Here is a 16,045-nt window from a genome sequence, read left to right on the forward strand (position 1 = left end):
GCGGCTGGGCCCAGAGGCTGCTCTGCCCTTTGGGGAGCCCGGCCGAGGCGCCTTTCCACGTTCAGTCCGACCCCCAGAGGACTTTCTTCGCCGTGCTGGCCCCGGCCCGCCTCAGCATCTGGTACAGCCGAGTAAGTAGAGCCGCCCGCCGTCTCTCGCCTCTCCCTCCCCGGCGTCCCGGCACCGTCTCGCCCCCAACTTCCACCCAGAGTCTGGGACCCGTGCCCCTTCGCGCCGGACCCACTCGTCTTCGCCGTCCTTGTTCCACCTACTCGGCCACACGAACCCCCGGGTCCTAACACGTCTTCCGGCCAGGGCTCCAGGGTGGATGTTGTCGCTGGTGCCCCAAATCCCAGCGCCTCCCTGCGTTGGACCGACTGCTGCGCACAGTGCGGACCCCAAGCGCTCCGTCGGCAGAGCCCAGACTTTCCCTCCTCTCCTTTCCCCCATTCGCTGAGGAACAAATTTGTTTAAACTTTATGCAATTAGGAATCTGGCCGCTGTTTTGTTCCTAGCCCTTCCTTGCCCTAAAGGCCGTTGTTTTGAAGTTAGGGAAAGCCTGTTGGGCTTTACCCAGTGTCAGACTTTACATGCTGTGATAACTTATTTCTAGCAACCACAGCCAGAGTTATTTTTTACTAAAGTTTTGATAATCCAACTCCTCGCTTCACCCCAACATCTCCTTTCCACTCTCAGGCCAGTTCTTTTTTCTGCTGCTCTTGGACTCTTCTGTAGAGAATTGTAGGGGGTTAGTAGGAGCGGAAGTAGAGCTCAAATCTGTTCGCGCTGCTCCTGGTATTCACACCTGGAAGTAATAAGATTTGGGAAGAGCGTGAACCGGTGTTGTGTTTTTGCTTTCTGTGAATCTCGCTTTTTTATTTCTTGTATCTAATTACTGAGTAGATAACTTCAAAAATAAGTGGTGGATAGGATACTCCTTATTTTCCGTAACGGTTCTGTTTATAAAAGCAACAAAATAGAGTATTAAAAATGCCCCCCCCCGAAGGCAGTACTAATCGATGTCAGAGTAAAGTCGTTCTCTTTTCAAAGCTAATTTTACCAAGTGGAAATAGGTCGTGACCTTAGCTTTGTTAGATCTGTGTGAAATACTGGCTTTAGTTAAATTAGCTAAAACTGTCACATCTGTGTATCTGATCATTTGAATGCCTGTGAGGCCCTTGACTACCCTCACACACAGCCCTGGTAAAAGTGATGATGAGATTTAGATATTTCTGGTATCTCTTTTATGTGACTATTATAGTTAGTGTTTAAATCAGACTATTTGCCATTAAGTTTTAGCTGATTTAATTTTTCTGTATCAGAACAAAATAGGCTGTTATAAAACAACAGTGTGACTCTTCTTTCTGGTGCTTGATTGCATTTTTTGAATATATGTATTGCATATCATTTGGTTCTTAAATGAGATACTAATTCATTTACAGCATGTATGCCAATTGAATAATATTTTATTTGGTTGTATATAACTATTATACTTAAAGCATATAAAGAAAAAAATAATTAGAACTTGAATTTTAAATTGCCTTCTGAATTTAGTACATAATTTCACTCTAATTTAACAAATTGTTTGTAAAGCCTAAAATTTAACTTTCCTTATCTCTATAAAGGGCAGACCTGACTTAATTTTAGGCGGAACTAAACTTAATTTGTAGGAGGAAGAGACCGGAAGCCTGTAGGCTACTATTCCTCTGTAGAAGAAACAAAAATGCGCCTTGACAGGGATATTGTGAATATTAAGAATATCAGTTTTTTTTGCTTTTGGACTTAGATACTAAGTAAATCAAAGGCCGTCCTGGAATGTAAAACTACTCATACTTCTTTCCTTCAGATTCCTACCGTGCACACAGATAGCTACTTCCTCCAGAAGTGCTGGGGCCACTACCATTAAGATCCACTGTGCAAAAAGTTAGTTTGTACAGAATCTGTGGGCTCAGAAGTATGTGAAATGAGATGCAGGAAAACCTTAGAGGAGGCTCCATGGTACTGTAGGTTTACGAATGGTTAACTTTGATCTCTGGCATCACTGTCACTTTAGAGATCAAGTATTGGACCAGGTGAAGTTAAGGTCTATAACTGGGTGAATGGGGGAACAGGTGCCAGACCCCAGTTTCTATTTTGATTTTTAAATTTCTAAACTTAAATTTATTTTAACTTACATAATTTAGGTCAACAGACTTCTTTTAGAAGTGAAAACACCTCTAGCTAAATTGAGTAGCTATCAGTTATTTCTATATAATTTAGAGTGAATTGGTTTAAAATGTTTGCGTGAGAACATGAAAGCTTTGATTTTGGAGACATTGTATATGCAAGTAATTTTACAGAATAAAGTGAATTTTGAAGATCTGAAGAAGGGTTTTATGGAGTTTGAGGTCTTAAAAGCAGCTTGAGGGCATTTGGAGACAGGGAGAAACATGCTCAAAGAGATGAGAGGATATAACACGATTGGCTTACTTGAAATTTTGTTAGGGCTCTCTTAGTAAGTTAAGCTCACTTAGGAGGAATGCATTTTTAAAAAGAAAAAAACCAGCCTTGTGGGAGGATTGCGCATTTGATAGTCTAGCTGTTTTTTAATGTCTAAAAGAATTCCTGTCTGGAAAATATTGATTAGACATGAGACAATGGAAACATTAAAATAAAATCTCTAAGGATAACTTGGGTACATTTTATGGGTCTTCTAGTGAGCTTGTATGTATCAATACCTCTTATAGCTACTATTATAAACTCTAAGTAGCTATTTGGAATCCCAGTGTTATAGAATCATATCTCTTCAAAATTCTTTCCTGACTCCAAGTTTGAGAAATGTAGTATAGTGCTTTTCAGATGTGTTAATAAACAAAAGAGTTTCTGTAGATACTTACTTTGCTTTTTGATTTCATTTTTAGTGTGAGGATGTGACTTGTTTTCATTGTAACATGTTGATGTAAATTGCTTTCTCTACTTTGTGATTCTACTTACCAGTTTTAAAAACTACTTGAGCTTACAACAGGGATCATCCATATATTTTGGAACCCAAAAAAGGGGACTCAAAAAAGGTTTGGTATGTATGTTAGATTGGGATGCTAGAGGTGGGACTTACTTGATGGAGCAGTTGATGATGTATTTCTGCCAAGGGTGTTGTAAAAGGACTAGTTTCAGCTTTGAGGATGAAGCTGCTGTTTAAAGCACATTATGATTTATGATTGACATGGGTGTTGTGTGAGATGAATTGTGTTTTGTATTGTATCAGAGAGCCTAGAATTATTCGTTTAATATACTGCTTAACTGTGAGTACAAAAAGTCTACATATGTGAACCACAAAATGATACCTTAGAATGCTCTAATTCTAAATTAGTCTTATCTCAGTTTTCAGGTGATTGATTATTTCAAATATATGAACACCTCCTGTGAAAAAGGTAGTATAAATAGGCAGTATATGAAAGGGATTAAGGGGCACATTGTATGAAAAAAACATTCTATCCAAAGATATTAGTGTGTTAATATAAATGAAAATTTTGTGAGTTATCACTACTAATAAAAAGCTGAAATAGATAAATAATTACTGGCCTTATGAAATAAATTGTCTTTGAGTAACCCTGAATAGAAACTTATCCTCTTGTTGCTGTATACTGATAATGGAAAACAATGAGATAGACGTTCAAAGAATCAGGTGTATGGTTAAATGTGTGACTTTAGGAAAGTAACTTAATTTGTATGGTACCTGTATTTTTCCAGCTCTCCCATTTCTCACCTTTTAAACCCTATTCTGTTAATGCCTCCAAAGAGCCTTCCTTATAAACTCACTGGTTGGAAGTCATTTAGGGTTCACTGTTGGTTAAAGAATGAAGTTCAAACTCCTTAGTTTGATAACAGAGACACTCCCCACTTGGAATGCTCTCTTGCCCCATCTCTGCCTATCAGAATATTATTCAAACTTTAGCTACTGTTGAAATCCTGCTCTGTGAGTCATTCTTTATTTACTATAATTAGAAGTGTTCGTTTTTTTGATGAACTACTGTTTGTACTGTAGTTTTGCCCACATGCTTTATTTCTCCAACTAGATTGTAAGTTTCTGGAGTGCAGAAGTGGTCTTATTTATTTATTTAATTGAAGTGTAATTGAGTTACAACATTGTGTTATTTTAGAAGTGATCTTATTTTGTATTATCCATAATGCTTTGCACAAAGCACATGCTTAATAAGTATTTAAAATAGATTAATGAATTTAGGATATCTGTCCTATGCATAGCACAGAATTTTTTCAAGTTCTAATAATTGGAAGATTTTTAAATGTTGACATGTAACTTAAAAAACGTGGTAATACTAAATTACAACTTAAAATGAGAAAAATTTGACTAGGGAGGGTTATATAAGTGAAGGTGAATTAAATACTTTTTTATTACACACAGTCCAAATTATATTAGAAAAGTGTTACATGTTATTCACAATAGCCAAGATGTGGAAGTAACCTAAGTATCTGTCAATGCATGAATGGATAAAGGAGATGTGGTACATATACACAGTGGAATATTATTCAGCCATGAGAAGGAAGGGCATCTTAAACAATTTGCAGCGACATGGCAGGACCTTGAGGGCATTATGCTAAGTGGAATAAGTCAGAGACAATTCATGTATGATATCATTTACATATATGGAATCTGAAAAAGCTGAATGCATAGAAACATTCTAGAATGGTGGATACGAGGGGCTGGGAAGGGTGGAAAAAGGGAGATGTTGGTCCAAGAGCATAGACTTCCGGCTGTAAGATGAGTAAATTCATGTACAGCATGGTGATTATAGTTGATAAGACTGTATTATATACTTGAAAGTTGCTTAGATGAGAGTAGATTTTCAATGTGTTCACTACAAAAAAGAAATGGTAATTATGTGACATGATGCAAGTGTTAGCTAAGACTATGGTGGTAATCATTTTGCAATATATGTATATCAAATCAACATGTACAACTTATACAGTGTTATATGTCAGTCATATCTCATTAAAGCTGGGGGAAAAAGTGGTATGTGATAAAGGGTCCTTCTTTAATTATTAGATAATCTGCTGTTTGCCAAAACTTAAACTACTGTGCAGTATTACAGCTAGTTGAAATCCTGGTTCCTAGTATGCGTTTATATTGATGTGATCTATGGAAAAAGAAAGTCACACACACAAAAGAAGCAGAATAAGAACATTAAAGACATTTTGCTTATCTTCAGGTGCTTGTGAATTATCGAAGTGATCCATTTTACTTGTGAACATTCATTCTGAGTTTACTGCGGACTGTGTGCTTTACAACATGGGAATCAAAGTTTCCTGAATTTAGGTTCTTAACATACCTCACTCATGATTTTTGCCCTGTCCTCATAGTACCTCTCCAGTCTAACTTTTAGACTTGAAGTTCTCTTTCAAAATAAATTAATTTACATCTTTATTACAAATGGAAAACTATCACCAGTTGTATGAATAGAGGGTTACTGCATGAGGGAATACAATGAAAAGAATGTTATGAAAATCTAGTTTCCTGCCAAAGGCTGTTACCTTTTTCTTTAAAAGGGCAGTTTGCAGATTACATGAGAGGTATTTAGAAGTAAACTAGCCCCTCATGCAGATTTCCTCCTTACCTAAATCAAAAGGATTGAAGAATTGAAAAAAATTATTTTCTCACATATGATTAAATATTTAATACAGAGTTTATGTTACCTAAAATAGTATAGAAAATATTGCCTTAAAGCGTTCCATTTACTGCTAAATAAAGCATTTATTATGCAGTTTATCAGGTTAGAAAAGATAAATTTACAATTTAAGCATTTAAAAATATTCTAGAATTCTGACTTGCTACAGAGTGAGAAAATTGCTTAATTTTCTTCTTTTTTTAAAAAACTGACCAGCAAACATCAATTGTTTGAAATCAAGGCATCTTACTTTTCTTTTAAGTTCATTATAATTGCTTTGCTTTGAGTTGCTATCACAAACCTGTCTCCCCAAGTGATTGCCTTATTTCAATCATAAATCATACCTAAATTTACATACGAAATGTTGGATATTATTGTAAATATACAGTAGAATTTGCTGTGGTTTAATTTTCAAACAGCTTTATTGAGGTGTATAAAATACATCTATTTTAGGTGTACAGTGATTTTTAGTAAACTAATAGCATTGTGCAATCATCATTACAGTCTAGTGTTAGAACATTGATGGCAACCTTAAAAAGTATTATGCCCATTTGCAGTCAACCTCTGCTCCCACTCCGGCCCCAGGAAATCATTGGCTGGCTTTTTGTCCCTTTGGATTTGGCGGTAACTCCTTTTTATTGCTGAATATTATTCCATTATATGGATATACCATATATTTTTTTAGTCCATTCACCAGTTGATGGGTATTTCGATTGTTTCTAATTTCGGACCATTATGAATAATGCTACTGTAGATATCTGTGTATACTTTTTTGTGTGTGAGATTATATATTATCATTTCTCTTGGGGAGATACCTAAGAATGGAAGTGCTAGGTAGTATGGTAAGTTTGTTTTTAGCTTTTTAGGAAACTGCCAAAATGTTCAAAGTAGCTGTCACATTTTGCATCCGCACCAGCAGTGTATGAAGGTTTCTGTTTCTCCACATCCTGTTAACACTTGTTGTTGTCAAGCTTCTGTCAATCTTCTTTATTATAGCCATTTAGTGGGTTTTTAGTGGTATCTCATTGTAGCTTTAATTTGTACATTCCTAATGACTAAACATGTTTAACATCTTTTCATGTGCTTATTAGCCATTTGTGTACCTTATTTGGTGAAATATCTATTCAAATCCTTTGCCCCCTTTTTTTTTAAATTGGAGTGTTTGTCTCATTGAGTTGTAAGAGTTCTTTATATATTCTAAATACAAATTCTTTATCAGATATATGACTTGCATATATTTTATCAGTCTTTGATTTGTCTTTTCAGTTTCTTAATGTGACCTTTTGAAGAACAAAAGTTTAGTTTTGATGAAGTCTGGATTATCATTTCTTTCTTTTATGAATCATGCTTTTTGGGTCTTATCTAAGGAACCTTTGGCTGGTCCAAGGTCACAGACATGTTCTGTATTTTCTTTTCTAAGTTTTATTATCTGAACTCTTATACATAGGTCTGTCAGATGTTTTGAGTTGATTTTTATGCATGGTTTGAGGTAAAGGTCTAAGTTCGGTTTTTTTTTTTTTTTCGGTTTGTTTTTTATATATAGATCCAGTCGTTTTAGCATTATTTGTTGTTGGAAAGACTCTTTTCACTATTGAATTGCATTGGCACCTTTGTCAAAAATCAGTTGACCATAAATGTAAGGGTTTATTTCTATATTTTCTATTCTGTTCTGTTAATCAATATGTCTATCAACAGGCAGACATCACACTATCGCTTTTATGGCAAGGTGGTGAAACTCCTACTTTTTGATTTCAAAATTATTTTGCTATTCTAGATCCTTTGCATTTCTATATCAATTTTTAAGATCATCTTGTCAATTTCTACCAAAAAGAAAAAAGAAAAAAAAAAAAAACCTTGCTGGGATTTTCAGGAAATGACACTAAATCAGACACACATAAACATGAGTGTTTCTCCATTTATTTAGACTGTAAAAAGTTTCTGTTGTTAATTGGCTATACTCCAATATAAAATAAACAAAACCAAAGTTTCTGTTGATAGTATTTTTTCGTTTTCAGTGTACAGGTCTCTCACTTTTGTTAAACTTATTTCTAAGTATCTTATTTATCTTTTATGATGCTGTTTTGAATGTAATTTCATTTTCAGATTGTTACTGGTATATAGATATAAAATTGATTTTTGTATATTGTTCTGCAACCTTGCCAAAACTTGTTTACTTCAGTAGTTATTTTGTAGTTAGAACTAATAAATTCAGCAAAATTACAGGACATAAAATCAAGACGCAAAATTCGGTTGCATTTTTATACAAAAACTATGAGCATCCAGAAATGAAATTAAGGAAAAAGTTCCATTTACAGTAACATCAAAAAGAATAAAATACAGGCTGTGGGGGGAGTTTGAGGTTAACATATACACACTACTATGTATAAAATAGATAAAAAACAAGGCTCTACTCTGTAGCAAAGGGAACTATATTCAATGTCTTGTAATAACCTATAATGGAAAAGAATCTGAAAAAAAAGTGTGTGTGTGTATCTGATATAACTGAGTCACTTTTCTGTATACCTGAAGCTAACACAACATTGTCAATTAACTAAAAATGGTTAATTTAAAAAATGGTTGTTGGGGAAAAAAAAGAGTAAAATACTTAGGATTAAACTTAACTAAGGAGGCGAAAGACATAGTCTAACAACTACAAAACATTGCTGAAAGAAAGGAGATGGAAATAAGTGGAAAGACGTCTCATCTTTACAGGTTGGAAAACAATATTGTTAAGATGCCAGTAGTACACAAAGCAGTCTACAGATTCAGTGCAATCCCAACAGTGTTTTTTTTTGCAGAAATACGAAAATCACTCTAAAATTGATACGGAATCACAAGGGACTCCCCACATCAGTCTAGCTAAAATTTTATCAATTTTTTAGATCTTTACAGAGAACCAGCGTTTGGTTTTACTGATCTTAGTCTATTAATTTTGTTTTCTGTTTTATTGATTTCTGCATTGAATTTTCTTAAAAAATTATTTTCTTCAGCTTGCTTTGGGTTTAATTGTATAAAGCAAATTAAAAGTAAAGTAGGGCTTCCCTGGTGGAGCAGTGGTTGAGAGTCCGCCTGCCGATGCAGGGGACACGGGTTCGTGCCCCAGACCGGGAAGATCCCACATGCCGCAGAGCGGCTAGGCCCGTGAGCCATGGCCACTGAGCCTGCGCGTCCGGAGCCTGTGCTCCGCAACGGGAGAGGCCATAACAGTGAGAGGCTCGCGTACCACACACACACACACACACACACACACACACACACACACACACACACACACACAAAAGTAAAGTAAATTTTGCTAGGTTGAAAACAGGTTATTAATTAGAGGCATTTCTTTTTTTAAAATAGGCATTTTAAGCTCTAAGTTTTCTTCTAAGTACTGTATTAGCTGTATTCCATAACTTTTTTCTTTGTTTTGAGCACTTTCAGGTTTACAGTAAAATTGAGAGGAAGGTACATAGATTTCCCATATCCCCTCTCTTTACACATGCACAGCCTCCCCCATTATCAACATCAGTCATCAGAATGGTACATTTTTTTTTAAACAAAGGATAAACCTACAATGACACATCGTGCTTACCCAAAGTTCATAGTTTACCTAAGAGTTTACTCTTGGTATGTGTGTTCATTGTGGTTGGACAGATGTCTGATGACATATCCATCGTTGTATTATCATACAGAGTATTTTTCCCTCCCTAAAAATTCTGTGTTCTGCCCATTCATCGCCTGCCCCACCATAACTTTGATACGTTCCAATTTTGTTTTCATTTAGTTCAGTTTTAAAAATTTAACCAATTTCTGTGAATCATGGATTACTTAGAAGTGTTGTGGTTTAATTTCTAAATATTTGAGGATTTCCCAAATTCTTTCTGTTATTGATTTCTAGCGTAATTCCATTGTGGTTGGGGAATATATATTTTGGGTGATTTTATTCTTTTAAGGTTATTAAGACTTGTTTTATGGGTTAACATATGGTTTGTGTGAGTGAATGTTCAGTGTGCACTTGTAAAGAATGTGTTCTGCTATTGGCAGAGTGTTCTCTAAATATTAGGTTAAATTGGTTGACATGGTTGTTAAGTGTTCTGTAGTCTTGCTAATGTTAAGTCTAGTTCTATCAGTTATTGAAAGTGAAGATTGAAGTCTCCAGCTCTGTTGTTGAATTGCCGGTTTCTTCTTTGAGTTCTGTCAGTTTTTGCTTCATGTGTTTTTGGGCTGTGTTGTTAGATTTGTATACATTTATAATTGTTTTATCTTCCCTTTGTATTAACTGATTTATCATTATGAAATTCCTTCTCACTACTAATGTTCCCTTTCTTGAAGTGTATTTTGTTTTGCCTTAACATTGCCACTACAGTTCTCTTAATATTACCACTTGTGTGACATATCTTTTTCCACCCTTTTACTTTCAAACTGCTTATGTCCTTCTGTCTCAACTGTGTCTTGTATAGGTATCATATACTTAGATCTTGTTTTTTTGCTACTGTTTCAAAAATCCAGTCTGATAATTCCTGCATTTTGATTGGACTGTTCAGTCCGTTCACATATAATATGATTACTGATGTGGTTGGATTTACATTACCTATTTTGCTATTTCTTTTCTACACCTCACACGTTTTTTGTTTACCTGTTATTCCTTTACTTGCTTTGATTTCTTAATCATATTTTCTGAGTTATATTATTAATGGTTGCTCTAGCAATTAAAAAATGAATCTTATTACAGTACACTTCAAGTTAATACTGAATTAATTCCAGTAAAATATAGCAAATTTTTCATCCCTTCTTTTTACTTTTATGTTTTTAAAGTGATGAAATGTACATAAAATTTACCATTTTAATAATTTTTAAATATACAGTTTTGTGACGTTAAGTGCGTTCACATTTGTGCAGCCATCACCACCATCCATTTTCAGAACTTTTTTCATCTTCCCATATTGAAACTCCCTTCCTGGTAAACAGTAACTCCCCATTTCCCCCTCCTCCCAGCCCTTGACAATCACTACTTTACTTTCTTTCCTTATGAATTTCACTAGTGTGGAAACACAATATTTGACCTTAAGTGATAGACTTAATTCACTTAGAATGTCTTCAGGGTTCTTCCATGTTATAGCACGTACCAAAATTTGCTTTTTAAGGCTGAATAATATTTCATTGTAGGTGTATATTATAGTTTGTTTATCCATTCATATGTTCATGGACACTTGGGTTGCATCCACTCTTTGGGTTGCTTTCACTTACTGTGAATGGTCCTGCTGTGAACATTAGTGTGCAAATACCTGTTTGTGTCCCTACTTTTGATTCTTTTGCATATATACCCCAAAGTGGAATCGCTGGATCATATGGTAGTTCTGTGTTTAATATTTTGAGAAATTGCTTTTTTTTTTGATTGCTGTACTGTTTTTCACAGTAGCTGTACCATTTTACATTCCCATCAGCAATGTACAGGGATTTCGATTTTCCCACATCTGTGCCAACACTTTCTTTTTTTTTGTTTGTTTTTTGATTATAGCCATCCTGAAACGTGCAAAGTGGTATCTCATGGTGTTTTTTTTTAACATCTTTATTGGAGTATAATTGCTTTACAGTGTTGTGTTTCTGCTGTATAACTAAGTGAATCAGCTATATACATATGTATATTCCCATATCCCCTCCCTCTTGCATCTCCATCCCACCCTCCTTATCCCAGTCCTCTAAGTGGTTGCAAGGCACCCACCTGATCTCCCTGTTCCAAGCAGCTGCTTCCCACTAGCTATCTGTTTTACATTTGGTAGTGTATATACGTCAGTGTTCCTCTCTCACTTCGTCCCAGCTTACCCTTCCCCCTCCCCGTGTACTCAAGTCCATTCTCCACATCTTTGTCTTTACTCCTGTCCTGCGCCTAGGTTCATCAGGACCTTTTTTTTTTTTTTTTGATTCCATATATATGTGTTAGCATACAGTATTTGGTTTTCTCTTTCTGATTTACTTCACTCTGTATGACAGACTCTCGGTCCATCCACCTCACTACAAATAACTCAATTTCGTTTCTTTTTATGGCTGAGTAATATTCCATCGTATATATGCGCCACATCTTCTTTATCCGTTCATCTGTCATTGGACACTTAGGTTGCTTCCAAGTCCTGGTTATTGTAAATAGTGCTGCTATGAACATTGTGGTACATGCCTCTTTTTGAATTATGGTTTTCTCGGTATATGCCCGGTGGTGGGATTGCTAGGTTGTATGGTAGTTCTATTTTTAGTTTTTTAAGGAACCTCCATACTGTTCTCCATAGTGGCTGTATCAGTTTACATTCCCACCAACAGTGCAAGAGGGTTCCCTTTTCTCCACATCCTCTCTAGCATTTATTGTTTGTAGATTTTTTCATGATGGCCATTCTGACCTGTGTGAGGTGATACCTCATTGTAGTTTTGATTCACATTTCTCTAATGATTAGTGATATTGAGCATCTTTTCATGTGTTTCTTGGCAATTTGTATATCTTCTTTGGAGAAATGTCTATTTAGGTCTTCTGCCCATTTTTGGATTGGGTTGTTTGTTTTTTTGATACTGAGCTGCTTGTAAATTTTGGAGATTAATCCTTTGTCATTTGCTTCGTTTGCAAGTATTCTCTCCCATTCTGAGGGTTGTATTTTCGTCTTGTTTATGGTTTCCTTTGCTGTGCAAAAGCTTTTTAAGTTTCATTAGGTTCCATTTGTTTATTTTTGTTTTTATTTCCATTTCTCTAGGAGGTGGGTCAAAAAGGATCTTCCTGTGATTGATGTCATAGAGTGTTCTGCCTGTGTTTTCCTCTAAGACTTTTAGAGTGTCTGGCCTTACATTTAGGTCTTTAATCCATTTTGAGGTTATTTTTGTATATGGTGTTGGGAAGAGTTTTAGTTTCATTCTTTTACATGTAGCTGTCCAGTTTTCCCAGCACCACTTATTGAAGAGGCTGTCTTTTCTTCATTGTATACTCTTGCCTCCTTTATCAAAGGTGACCATATGTGTGTGGGTTTATCTTTGGGGCTTTCTAACCTGTTCAGTTGATCTATATTTGCGTTTTTGTGTCAGTACCATACTGTCTTGATTACTGTAGGTTTGTAGTATAGTCTGAAGTCGGGAAGCCTGATTCCTCCAGCTCCGTTTTTCTTCCCTCAAGACTGCTTTGGCTGTTTGGGGTCTTTTGTGTTTTCATACAAATTGTTAAATATTTTGTTCTAGTTCTGTGAAAAATGCCAGTGGTAGTTTGATAGGGATTGCATTGAATCTGTAGATTGCTTTGGGTAGTATAGTCATTTTCACAATGTTGATTTTTCCAATCCAAGAACATGGTATATCTATCCATCTGTTTTTATTGTCTTTAATGTCTTTCATCAGTGTGATAGTTTTCTGCATACAGGTTTTTTGTTTCCTTAGGTAGGTTTATTTCTAAGTGTTTTATTTTTTCTGTTGTAGTGGTGAATGGGAGTGTTTCCTTAATTTCTCTTTCAAATTTTTCATTGTTAGTGTATAGAAATGCAAGAGATTTCTGTGCATTAATTTTGTATCCTGCTACTCTACCAAATTCATTGATTAGCTCTAGTAGTTTTCTGGTAGCATCTTTAGGATTCTCTATAGTATCATGTAATCTGCAAGCAGTGACTGTTTTACTTCCTTTCTGATTTTATTGGATTTTTAAAATTTCTTTTTCTTCTCTGATTACTAGCATTTATTGTTTGTAGATTTTTTCATGATGGCCATTCTGACCTGTGTGAGGTGATACCTCATTGTAGTTTTGATTCACATTTCTCTAATGATTAGTGATATTGAGCATCTTTTCATGTGTTTCTTGGCAATTTGTATATCTTCTTTGGAGAAATGTCTATTTAGGTCTTCTGCCCATTTTTGGATTGGGTTGTTTGTTTTTTTGATACTGAGCTGCTTGTAAATTTTGGAGATTAATCCTTTGTCATTTGCTTCGTTTGCAAGTATTCTCTCCCATTCTGAGGGTTGTATTTTCGTCTTGTTTATGGTTTCCTTTGCTGTGCAAAAGCTTTTTAAGTTTCATTAGGTTCCATTTGTTTATTTTTGTTTTTATTTCCATTTCTCTAGGAGGTGGGTCAAAAAGGATCTTCCTGTGATTGATGTCATAGAGTGTTCTGCCTGTGTTTTCCTCTAAGACTTTTAGAGTGTCTGGCCTTACATTTAGGTCTTTAATCCATTTTGAGGTTATTTTTGTATATGGTGTTGGGAAGAGTTTTAGTTTCATTCTTTTACATGTAGCTGTCCAGTTTTCCCAGCACCACTTATTGAAGAGGCTGTCTTTTCTTCATTGTATACTCTTGCCTCCTTTATCAAAGGTGACCATATGTGTGTGGGTTTATCTTTGGGGCTTTCTAACCTGTTCAGTTGATCTATATTTGCGTTTTTGTGTCAGTACCATACTGTCTTGATTACTGTAGGTTTGTAGTATAGTCTGAAGTCGGGAAGCCTGATTCCTCCAGCTCCGTTTTTCTTCCCTCAAGACTGCTTTGGCTGTTTGGGGTCTTTTGTGTTTTCATACAAATTGTTAAATATTTTGTTCTAGTTCTGTGAAAAATGCCAGTGGTAGTTTGATAGGGATTGCATTGAATCTGTAGATTGCTTTGGGTAGTATAGTCATTTTCACAATGTTGATTTTTCCAATCCAAGAACATGGTATATCTATCCATCTGTTTTTATTGTCTTTAATGTCTTTCATCAGTGTGATAGTTTTCTGCATACAGGTTTTTTGTTTCCTTAGGTAGGTTTATTTCTAAGTGTTTTATTTTTTCTGTTGTAGTGGTGAATGGGAGTGTTTCCTTAATTTCTCTTTCAAATTTTTCATTGTTAGTGTATAGAAATGCAAGAGATTTCTGTGCATTAATTTTGTATCCTGCTACTCTACCAAATTCATTGATTAGCTCTAGTAGTTTTCTGGTAGCATCTTTAGGATTCTCTATAGTATCATGTAATCTGCAAGCAGTGACTGTTTTACTTCCTTTCTGATTTTATTGGATTTTTAAAATTTCTTTTTCTTCTCTGATTGCTGTGGCTAAAACTTCCAAAACTATGTTGAATAATAGTGGTGAGAGTAGGCAACCTTGTCTTGTTCCTGATCTCACAGGAAATGGTTTCAGTTTTTCACCATTGAGAAGGATGTTGGCTGTGGTTCTGTCATATATGGCCTTTATTATGTTGAGGTAGGTTCCCTCTACACCTGCTTTCTGGAGAGCTTTTATCATAAATGGGTGTTGAATTTTGTCAAAAGCTTTTTCTGAAGCTATTGAGATGATCATATGGTTTTTATCCTTCAGTTTGTTAATATGGTTTATCACATTCATTTGTGTATATTGAAGAATCCTTGCATTCCTGGGATAAACCCCACTTGATCATGCTGTATGATCCTTTTAATGTGCTGTTGCTTTCTGTTTGCTAGTATTTTGTTGAGGGTTTTTGCATCTCTGTTCATCAGTGATACTGGCCTGTAGTTTGCTCTTTTTGTGACATCTTTGTCTGGTTTTGGTATCAGGGTGATGGTGGCCTCGTAGAATGAGTTTGGGAGTGTTCTTCCCTCTGCTGTATTTTGGAAGAGTTTAAGAAGGATAGGTGTTAGCTCTTCTCTAAATGTTTGATAGAATTCGCCTGTGAAGCTGTCTGGTCCTGGGCTTTTGTTTGTTGGAAGATTTTAAATCACAGTTTCAATTGCAGTGCTTGTGATTGGTCTGTTCATGTTTGCTCTTTGTTCCTCATTCAGTCTCAGGAAGTTGTGCATTTCTAAGAATTTGTCCATTTCTACCAGGTTGCCCATTTTATTGGCATATAGTTGCTTGTAGTAATCTCATGATTCTTTGTATTACTGCAGTGTCAGTTGTTACGTCTCCTTTTTCATTTCTAATTCTGTTGGTTTGAGTCTTCTCCCTTTTTTTCTTGATGAGCCTGGCTAATGGTTTGTCAATTTTGTATATATTCTCAAAGAACCAGCTTTTGGTTTTATTGATCTTTGCGATGTTTCCTTCAGTTCTTTTTCATTTATTTCTGATCTTCATGATTTCTTTCTTTGTGCTAACTTCGGGGGTTTTTTTGTTCTTCTTTCTCTAATTGCTTTAGGTGTAAGGTTAGGTTGTTCATTTGAGATTTTTCTTGTTTCTTGAGGTAGGATTGTTTTGCTATAAACTTCCCTCTTAGCGCTTTGCTGGTGGTGCAGTGGTTGAGAGTCTGCCTGCCGATGCAGGGGACACGGATTCGTGCCCCGGTCCGGGAAGATCCCACATGCCACGGAGTGGCTGGGCCCGTGAGCCATGGCTGCTGAGCCTGCGCGTCCGGAGCCTGTGCTCTGCAACGGGAGAGGCCACAACAGTGAGAGGCCCGTGTACCGCAAAACAAAAAACAAACTTCCCTCTTAGAAATGC

At 35.9% G+C, this 16,045-nt stretch overlaps 1 protein-coding gene across 1 annotated transcript in view; it reads left to right on the plus strand.

The window, feature by feature from the left end:
- The first annotated feature begins 6 nt into the window (after positions 1-6).
- Positions 7-16,045, plus strand: part of RIC1 (RIC1 partner of RAB6A GEF complex) — a 135,755-nt gene continuing 119,716 nt past the window's right edge. The window contains exon 1 of the mRNA XM_024734276.1: positions 7-131. The gene's annotated coding sequence lies outside the window, so the exon portion shown is untranslated. The remainder of the gene's footprint in view (positions 132-16,045) is intronic.

This window comes from Neophocaena asiaeorientalis, unplaced genomic scaffold (genome assembly GCF_003031525.2).
Source record: "Neophocaena asiaeorientalis asiaeorientalis breed wild unplaced genomic scaffold, Neophocaena_asiaeorientalis_V1.1 scaffold256, whole genome shotgun sequence".
NCBI classification, from domain to species: domain Eukaryota; kingdom Metazoa; phylum Chordata; class Mammalia; order Artiodactyla; family Phocoenidae; genus Neophocaena; species Neophocaena asiaeorientalis.